Source organism: Spinacia oleracea, chromosome 4 (genome assembly GCF_020520425.1).
Source record: "Spinacia oleracea cultivar Varoflay chromosome 4, BTI_SOV_V1, whole genome shotgun sequence".
NCBI classification, from domain to species: Eukaryota; Viridiplantae; Streptophyta; class Magnoliopsida; order Caryophyllales; family Amaranthaceae; genus Spinacia; species Spinacia oleracea.
The window spans coordinates 158,990,140-159,000,876 of NC_079490.1; positions in this window are offsets into that span (position 1 = coordinate 158,990,140).

A 10,737-nucleotide genomic window follows, 5' to 3' on the forward strand; every position below is an offset into this window, starting at 1 on the left:
CAGGCGAAGAACACGGGGTCGATACATTAATACCTCTCATGAGCCAAAGATTGCATCTCATCCTTAAATTCAAGGAAAATGTCATCATTGATAAACATGGTGCCAAATAGAGAATATTGCCAGATAAAAATCAAAGGGGGCACACCCACCCTCTATTTATAGTCACGCCTAGCAAGAATTGGAGTTTAATAAAAACGGATATACGAATATGAAATTCTGTAGGAAAAGAAACCAGCGTTGGAAAATTCCAACGCTCAAAGTCAAGCGCTGGAAAATTCTACCGCTGCCAAATTGAGCGCTGGTAAATTCCAGCGCTGACAACTCAGCTCCGCACAAACTCCAACAGCCACGAGGATTCGGTTTTTCAAGTCTAATCCCATATAAACTCTGTTATAAGTCCCCCTATTCTAGGACAGCCAGGATTGCACTAGTGTCATAAACTTTTGTACTCGAGCTCGTTTCTAAATAAGAATTCTACTTTGACTAAGATTCTGATAAGCATTGTTGACCCTAAATCTTAAAGTGCGTCATTTCTCGTTATGCGTTTTCTGTTTTCTTTTCTGTTTAGGTGAGTCGGTATACCTGAAAAGGCAATACCTCCGACTAAGGCAAAAATACTGAAAATGGCCCATTTTTCGCGAAATTGACGCATACATAGACAAATAATAATAAGATATAGTATAAAATGCAATAACATATACAAAGTCTGTAGCATGATATGAAAAATGATGCATGTCAAAATACATGTATATAGCCTACTAAGAGGTCCCAGTAAACCCCGGAGGAAAAAGCTCATCCTCATCCTCGTCAACATGAGCACCGCCACTCGTGCCAGCACCCTGCGAGCTATGCATACCATCAATCAGGGTCTCGAACTGAGACGAGTCCTAGCTCTGCGTCTGTACCGCGGGCACCCACCCGGGACGTGCAGGCTGCTGAAACGGCTGAGGCTGCCAACCGGTCTGAAATGACGGGAACGAAGGGGGCTGCCAACCCATCTAAGGTTGAGGCCCCACAAACTTCCCACCAAAGCTCTAAAGGAAATATTTCCTTCAACCAAGGTGCATTTAGTCTAGCTAATACAAAGGTTCAGATTAATTGCGAACAATTAATTCAGTGAGATCAAGTGATCGGAACAGCTAGCTGGAACAATGCTTCCGATCAGTGAGTTCTAATGAATATTAAGCTCACAACTTACTCTTGACTGAACCTACAAGGTCACACCAATGGCACGTAATACATCACCGGATTAAATGAATCGGAAATTCATTTAATAGCTTTTCGGGAATTAGTTTTGGAAAACGTATTATACGATACGACCTTGCATCGGAACTGTATATCGTGTTGCGTATATTCGTAAGCTAGGAGAAACAAATAATCGTATCGTACGACGTTGGATCGTCAAGTACGACAAGATAAATAAATTATCGAAAGACAATTTTAGACGCAATACGAAGAGCAGCCCACGAGCCAAATACACGAAGCATTCGAGGCCCATGGGCGCATGGTGCGCGGCAACATAGCACAGCAGCGCTGGCCCAAAGCCAAGCGGCTGCGTGTGCGCGCGGGCCAAAGGCGACAATGTAGCAGCAGCAGCGCGCGTCCCATGGCCCAGCTGGCTGCGTGCTTGCTTGTCGATTGCCGTGTGGGCTTGCTGGCCGGTCATGGCCTTTTGGCTTGGCCGGTTGGTTGCTAGGTTATTCTAATAACCTATACACTTGTGTTTTCCAGACAACTAATCACTCTCTAACCCTAGACACTCAGAGAACCCTAATTCTGTTCCCATGATTGGTTAGATGTTCTTTCCATTTTATTTGATTTGTTTGTCCCGAATGATCGATTTTTATATTTATCTCTATCGGTTATACTTTTTAACCTAATTCTCTCTGTGCCTCCAAAAGTTAGTTCTTCCGAAAAAGCAAAAACTCTTGATTGATTGTCTAAGCTACGGTTATCAAGACGGATCTGATCGTGTCAGTGAACCAAGTAGAGGAACGACAAGTGGAGTTCTAAGTTCGTGTTCGTTGACAGATTACTAGGAAAATACGTTTCGAATGTAAGTATGCTTAATCTGTGCTTTATACATATTTCATGGCTTTGGGGATTGTTTCCGTACATGTTATTATGTTTAACTATATTCCCCTACAGTGGTATCATGAGCCTTATGTATTCAAAGCATGGTTTAGCATGATTTAATTATTTTTGCTGTTGTCGGATTTTTTAGAATTTTTGTTGATTTTTCGGAAATTTTATTGGATTATTGGATTAATCGCGTAAGCTGCTCCGAAATCAAAAAGATTCGGTTTTTCGACTTTTCTGACCCTAATCTGATTGAAAACAATTTTCTAAGACCAAATCATGGGAACGGAATTGCAAAAATAGGCCTCGAAGTGTCGTTTTTTGTGCCTTTTTGTTAATTTTTTTAATAAAAATTAAAAGTGTCGAAAAGTAATTCATTCAAAAGTTCAATCTACACCCCTCGGAATTGCTTTAAATTTTGACACAATATTTCTGGGTATATTATTGATCTATGTTAAACATTTGAGATATTTTCGATAAGTATAAACCCTAATTTTGCTTTTCCCCAATTCGTAAAAATTAGACCCCTAATTGATTTTTTAAATAATTTAGACCTAATATTTCGGTTAATTGGGAAAGGGGAATATAATTTCATGGGTCAGTGGCTAATTTTAAAAATTATTGGATTAAAATTTTGAATGGTTTCGTTAATTTTAATCGCACTTAAACCTAATTATTAAAATCTGAAATTTAAATGTTTAAAGAACGATTTAAAGTTTTGGATTTTATTATTTAAAAGTTCAAATTTTGGTTGGTTCGTTCATTCTTAAAATTTGAATTTGATTTAATATTTTACGAAATTGGATTGTCGTTAATTTTATTAAATCGTAAAAACCGTTGTTTTTCGAAAATAAAAATCGTAACTTTTTATGAAAAATAACATTAATGCAAAGTTCGTGAAATTAAAATCTTCTTTTAATTAAGTTGGTCCGTAGTACGATCCAAAGGCACGAACACAAGGGTGGGTGGACGTGTGGCTCGACCAGCCACGCGGGCTGCCATGCCTCTGCCGAGCCGCAGGGACGCGGGCAGCAGCAAGCGAGCTGCGTGCCGCGCGCGCGCTGGGCGAGGAAAGGGCGAGCAAGGCAGGCGCCTTGGCTTGCGAGTGCTGCGAGCAAAGCAAGGCACGAAGCCTTGCGACGCGCAGCGCAGCGACGAGCACAACGAAGCGCGCAGGGCAGCATGGAGTTGTTGGGACGCGCGCGCCAGGCTGCGTGGTGTGCGAGCATTGCTTGTGTGCCTAGTAGGCCACACAAGCGCGGAAATGGTTTGGGCGCAAACCTAGCCCGAGCATGCACTTGGACATTTTTTCTTAAATTTGTTTATTTCGTTGGGCTTGACATGTTTGCATTAATTTGGGCTAACGGGATATTTAATTTAATATTTTATTTACTTGGGCCGGGCCGCGAGTTTTAATTTAATATTTAATAATTAATTATCCGGAATAATTATTGGTTTGAGTGGGAGCCACTAAATGAAACTAAAATGAAATAATTATTTTAATTATTTTCGTAGGTCGCATTATTTTAATTAAATTCAGTTTTAATTAGAATAAAGTCTAACGATTAATAATTTGGAAATTGATTAATCTTTTAGGACGCGTTTATGTGAACGTGCATTTTAATTAATTCACGTAAATACTTGCATTATTATCATGGGCCATTCGTTTTAGCGTACGAATGGGTGAATGCATAGAATATATATTTTATGTAATGAAGGTACTCCAAGTGACTAGTATGGCCATTTAGGATAGTTAAATACGGTCTGCGAACCGTTCTATCTTTAAATATAAAGTTTTAAATATGGTCTGCGTACCATGGAAATTTTAATGTAATTTATTATTTTCAAGTATTTCTAAGTTTAGAACTTTAAGTTAGCAAGTGAACGAAAATTCAAGACGATGCCAAGCTAACAAGATGGTGATGAAGATTGGATGCTTCAAGACAAGATATTTTGGGTCATACTTGTAATACCTCGTATTTTTCTATAATTATAAATATATTTTATTATATTTATAAAGCATTTCGTCGTATTTTATAAAGTATTTTATAAATTAATTTCATTTAATGAGAATTAAATGCGCTTTCATTCTAATTAATTTAATTATTAATTAATTTCAAAAACCGTATCTTATTAAATAAATTCGATGAATTTATTTAATCGGGAATTGTTGGGTCGTATTTCGAAAACGAAATTGATTTATTTAAAGCCCGGTTGTTTTTCCTTGATCAAACCCAACAAAGCTTGCAAGGAGTAAACTTAAATGAGCCCGGTAATAAGCCCAACTCAAAACTACCCTAACCTAGCCCACAAGGGAGGGAAAACCTATAAATAGACCTCATGTCAAACCCTCACAACCAAAAATTCAGAAATCTCTCTCTCTCCTCTTTCCCTCTCCTTGCGGCACACTCCACGCCCACACCCCTTCTCTTCTTCGCCCTTGCTTGCGGCACAAGGCAGCCAGCCCTCGCCCGTCTCTCTCGCCTTCCCGCAGCCGCAACGTAGCACTACGTGCATGCGTGCTGTGTGGTCGTGCTCGCTGCGCTGCCCACTCGTCCCTCACCTCGCGTCCCGTCGCAGCACAACAACAGAGCTGTGTGTGCGCGCGTTGTGCCTCGCCTGTGTCCAGCGCCCCGCTCGCCTGCCTTGTCCCTTGCGCGCGCGCCCTTGCTCCCGGTGCGTTGCGATGTCGCTGATGTTGCTTGTTGTGTTTGTCGTGTGTGTTGGCCGACACACACACACACGATTAATAAATCGTTGTGTGTGTGTGTGTTGATCAATTGTTTAATCAAAAATTTATTTTCAAAAATATTAATTTTCAGTTTTAAATTGATTTAATTATTGTGATTATTTTAAATATTTGGGTTATTTAAATTAATTAAAACGGTTATGAACACCTTATTGGGTTAGTATTGTGTTTTGATTGAAGAGATTGGTTTTGATGATTGAATTTATAATTTTCATATTTAATAAGTTAATAAAGTGTTGATTTTGAAGTCAGAACATGTTTTTGGAATAAACTATTGTTAGGATTTTGGTTTCAAATTAATTAAGCGATTGATTCACATAATTTAATGACAATTTCAATTATGGGAATCAACTAAAATTTTCAGATTGTTTATAAGCTTTAAAAAGTTGGTTTTTAATGGTTTTAAAGCTAAAAAGTCAATGTTTTTATGTTAGGACTTGAGCTGACTATTTGAGACTATTAAATTAACGATTAATGATTAATTTCTAATTAAACTAAGAGTTTTAGAATCATAAATAGTTCCTGGAAATTTAGTAAACATGGATAATAATTTAGTTCTCTTATTTTGTTTGTAGGAGTTGATTTCTAGTGAGTCGTGATTCGCACAGTGGCCCCCGTACTTAGGTATTCCAGGTACGTACAAGACTAGGGTGACCACCCATCCCTTGAGGACTTTGTGAAGTGTATTGAATGCGAATCATGTGAACTTATATGTGTTATGGATTCATGTTTAATGATTGGGAATGAATATGTTTTATGAATTCATGTTTGATATTGAGAACGAGCATGTTATTATTATTATTGAATCTATGTGAACGAGCATGTTATGAAGTGAATTATGCTTTATAGATTATATTGAACTAGCATGTTATGGACTTTTATAATCGTTGAATTATGTCAAGCATGTTGTTCAAGTTGGTTTTCATGTATGAGTATTGCGCATGCAAGTTGTTATTATTGTAATTCTATAGTACAGGATGTCTGGCATAATTATGGAGCCATTCAAAAATTGCCAGTGAGCAATATATATTCTACCAAAGGGGTAGAATATGTTAGAGAGTCTATGTGAATTGAATTAAGGACAATTCGTGCTAAGGGCACACCCCGCTTGTTAATAGGCAATGTCGGGTTATCTCAAACAGTGTTTTTGAGAAGGAACAATGGGAGTAATTTCACTTGAGTCTATGTTTGATCACAAGTCCTAAAGAAGTAAAATAATGAAGATTCATTGTGGAATTGTTTAATTGTTTGTATGTTGTGTCTTGAGTAGAGTCTTGAGTCGCCTTGAACATAACATATTAATTAACGTAAAGTGTAACCCAAAGAGCTTCAAAACTCTTGGAACGTATATACCTTGAATAGAACAATGGGGGGAGTCTTGCCGGAAAACTTGTACTCCTAGAATGATACAAGACGTTGTTTCATTCTCTTTTATGTCGTTGTGCATTGGAATTCCTGTCGGTATGGCCCGATTGTCGGTAGTTGCCCGACTTATTTTGGTGTATGGTTGGCTCCCATCACCCTGACAGGCTAAAGTCGTATCACCTAATCAAAAATAACCTAAGTCCACTATCTAGGTAGCAAGGGAAGTCAGGATCGAATCCACAGGGAAACAATGTTCTTTCTACTATCAATTATTTAATCTAGACTATTGGGAACAGGAATTGGTTGGTGGTTTGTATGTTAAGACTACGAACGATAATCAAACGAGTAAGAATCAATATATTAAGGAATCTAGGGCATAGGTTCACCAACAAATAACAATCCAGGACAATGAACAATCACGATAATCAACAAAGTAATTAATTAGACTAGCATGCTCTCTCGAATCGATACTAATCATAGACTTAGAATTAACGGGCTCTCGCTACGTATTAACTCTAATTCCACCTATTGACACAAGCCTAAATATCAAATTGCATCTCTCGAATCTTAATTTGATATTGCATAACTACCACAATTAAACCTGCGCAAATATAATTGTATAGTGGAATGAACCAATCAATAGGAATCAATTACAATGCCAACAATCATGATTATTCAATATCCCTTCATATTATTCATGGATTCCCAAACCCTATGAATTAGACTACTCAAGCATATTAACAATAAACAAAGCAATTATCATGATTGAAAACATAATTAGAGCTAAGCAAAGAATTGAAATAGTGAACAATACCTTAATTGAAAAACAATGGAAATAGAAATCTTGAATTTTTATTGAAATTGTAAACTAATTGTTTGCATAAATTTAGAGAGAAATTAACTAAGGAAAATAAAACTAAGGGTTTCAATACTAGAAATCAGATGGTCCAACTAAAATAACTAAGCCTAGTATTTATAGTTAGCCCATAAACATAAGGAAAAACCGGAAGAAAACCGCGAGAAACAAGGCCCTGGGTTGTCGTCGCCCGGTCGGGCAGCCTTCCGCCCGACGGGCAACCAGCTCGAAATCCGCCCGACGGGCGCAGGTTTGCCCGCCGGGCGGAGGGAGACATTCTAGAAATCATCGGCACGCGCCCGGTCGGGCAGCTCCCGCCCGTCGGGCAGACGTTCGCCCGTCGGGCAGCCATTCGCCCGCCGGGCGCGCGTACAAACTGCACGATCCTCTATCTTTAAAACGCCATATCTCCTTCATTATTCGTCGAAATTAGGCGAGTTACCAATCGTTGGAAAGCTATTGAAATCTAGAATCCAACCCAAATAGAAACACTTCATTTGGAGTTGTATAACGTAACTTATGATCAAAAGAGTAGACGAGTGTCGATTTTCTAGTTCTTTCAATATCCGCTTTGCTCGAAAACTCTTCCAACTCAGTGTGTGTGCTCTCGAAAGTACATAATCTCTTGCATTGATTCAAATGAGTAAGAAATGCACAAAAAATATGCTAATTCCTACAATGATGAACCTGAAACTACAAACACACTACAAGGAGCACATTAGTACTAAAAATCGCTCCGAAGAGCTCATTTGAGATCAAAAAGTACTAAGGGACGGGGGTAAAAACACTATAAAATATGAACATATCAAACTCCCCCAAGCTATATCTTTTCTTGTCCCTAAGAAAAGAAATTATCGATAAATACAAGACCAACTTCACCCCCAACATATTTCAAAAATGAAAAACATAATTCAAGGCAAAATCCGACGAGCATGCATCAATGTCAACCAATTAAAACCATCCAACCGCTAATCCACCTTAACAATCGTCACGCAAAGCGAACCACAAATGCACAATGGAATTCAAGACTAGTGCTCACACACTCGTCACTCATTTATGTGGCGGATAAAAGATGTACCCGTTCGCTCTCCTCCCAACATATAAGTGTACAATGCCCTCCCAAACTCACAACACTCGTGTGTCTAGAAAAACATACACTCAACCTAGTTGTCGATTCGGAATGTGTCATGTCATAACTTGCATTGATAAACAACTATTTTCACATAAGTACGACTCTATGCACAAAGGTCGGAAGGTCTTCAAAGCTTGTAATGTCAGGCTTAGGTAAGGGTGCGGTAAATTTGGGAAAAATGTGAGCTTAAAGCCTTGGCTTTGGGGAGCATAAATCCTAAATACAACCATGATCAACCAAATTAATGACCATAACTCTCCCACTCAACACATGACAAAACAACAAATAACCAACACCATACTTTCTTGCCTTTTTCACAATTATTACCAATCACTTATAAGGATATGAATTTGCAAAACTCGATTGAAACAATGCTTTGAACTTTTTCTGAGAGTAATAGATTTTTCTCTTTCTTTTCTTTTTCAATCTCTCTTTTATCTTTCTTTTTAGAAACCTTCACATTTGTTTTGTTCTTTCATCTCTTTCATTTTCAACTCATTTTTCAACAACAAACATGATAAGACGAACTCCTTTTTCAACAATCACTTTGTGCTCAAAATATGGCACACTACAACTCCCTCACCTCACTACTATTAGCTCCCCCAAGCTAGGCTTGGGACTATTAACCAATGGGGTTTTCACAGGCTTGTAATGTGGCTAGTCACCGAATAAGCAACAACATGGATAGAAAAGGAGGGAACAAATGTATCTAATTTCATCTGAAGGCTACCTAAATAGAAAAATGCCTTCGTCCTCCATAATGTTCATGTATATGAGTCATAAAACACTACTAATAGCATCAAATCAATACTCAAAATCAATGACACACCAGGAAGCTATCACACATTCCTAACCAAATCAACTAGCCGAGCACCAAGTCCACAAATAGTTAGTCAGACTTGACTCATGTTAAGGCATCAAAGCAATCGGATATCAAATCATGGCTAACATTGCTCATCATCAAATACCAAGAATCAAAACAACTTTCGATCAAGGGGCACAGGGAAGCATGGTTTTGTATTCATCGGAACGTATTTTTGTATTTTTTTTTTCAAAGCAATAAACTACTCTAGAAAGCAATAAACACACCAAAATAAACACACACAAAAATAAACACACCAAAATAAGTAAATGCAAAAATAATAAGAAAACATACCTAAAATGTACAAGTGAGTGAAACACCCCCCCCAAGCTAAATCAGACAATGTCCTCATTGGCTCAAAAAGGAGATGATTGAAAGGAGAAGTGAAATAATGGGAGTGAATCCCGTGTTTAAATCAGCCTTTTCTCCTCTCGCCCGCCGGGCCAACGCCCGCCCGACGGGCCAGTAGCTCGTGGGCCGCGCGATGGGCACAGGTCCGCCCGTCGGGCGAAGGGCGACACTTGGTTAAAATTTTCGCATGCGCCCGGTCGGGCGCCTCTCGCCCGTCGGCCGTATGGCGATACGCTTGAAGCTCCGTAATAAACCGCCCGTCGGGCGCCTGGCTGCCCGTCGGGCGAAGTGAGATTTTTCTTTTTCTTTCGACACGCGCCCTGTCGGGCGGCTTTTGCCCGTCGGGCCATTTGCGAACTTACTCCTTACGATGTTTTCTAACTTCTCGCGCTTAGGAGCTAACACCTGTACATCATCATACACCCAAAACAGTAAAAAATACCCTCTCCTCACCACTCTAAAGCAAAGAATAAACTACAAAACACACGAAATAAAACTAAACTATCGAAAGCAATAAAGTACACTGCAGAAAGTAATAAATGGATAGTGAAGTACTCATCCCCCGATTAGATTGATGCAATGTCCCCATTACACAATCTCAGTTTATGCACAGACAATGAAAAGAAGGGGATGAGAGCCACGACAACTCATCGAATAGGGGCACCAAAGATGGTGCCATCTGGTGTTAATTCAAATGCCTTGGATGAGCTATATGGCGCGGGAAGTGACAGATCACGACCCCGATCATGAATACGGTGCCCGCCGTTTACATAATATTTGGCATTTTGGGTCGCAACATTATCAAATCGTGCTTCCTTTCGAACCCATGCCAAAGAGTTGATATGCCGGTCACCTCCACCTGCAAAACCATTTGAAACACGTGCTTTCTCCGAGAAGTTATTAGAATTAGTATGAGTCAATTCATTATTGAAATAATCATTAGAAACATTGACTCCACAACATGAATCCTCTACCATAGGACTCTTAGCAACATGGGTTAAACTGAAAGTAACTTTGTCATCCCCCACATTTAAAGTCAGCTTGCCATTCTTGACATCTATGATTGCCCCCACAGTGTGTAGGAAAGGTCGACCTAAAATAATAGGAATCTGCCTGTCCTCTTCGATGTCTAAAACAACAAAGTCAACGGGAATAAAAAATTTACCTACTCTAACAGGCACATCTTCTAGAACACCTAGGGGGTATTTTACAGATCTATCAGCCATTTGCAGAGTTATGTTGGTAACTTTTAAATCACCCATGTTCAACTTAGTACATACATACAGGGGCATGACACTAACACTGGCACCTAAATCACATAAGGCTTTGTCAATAAAAAGGTT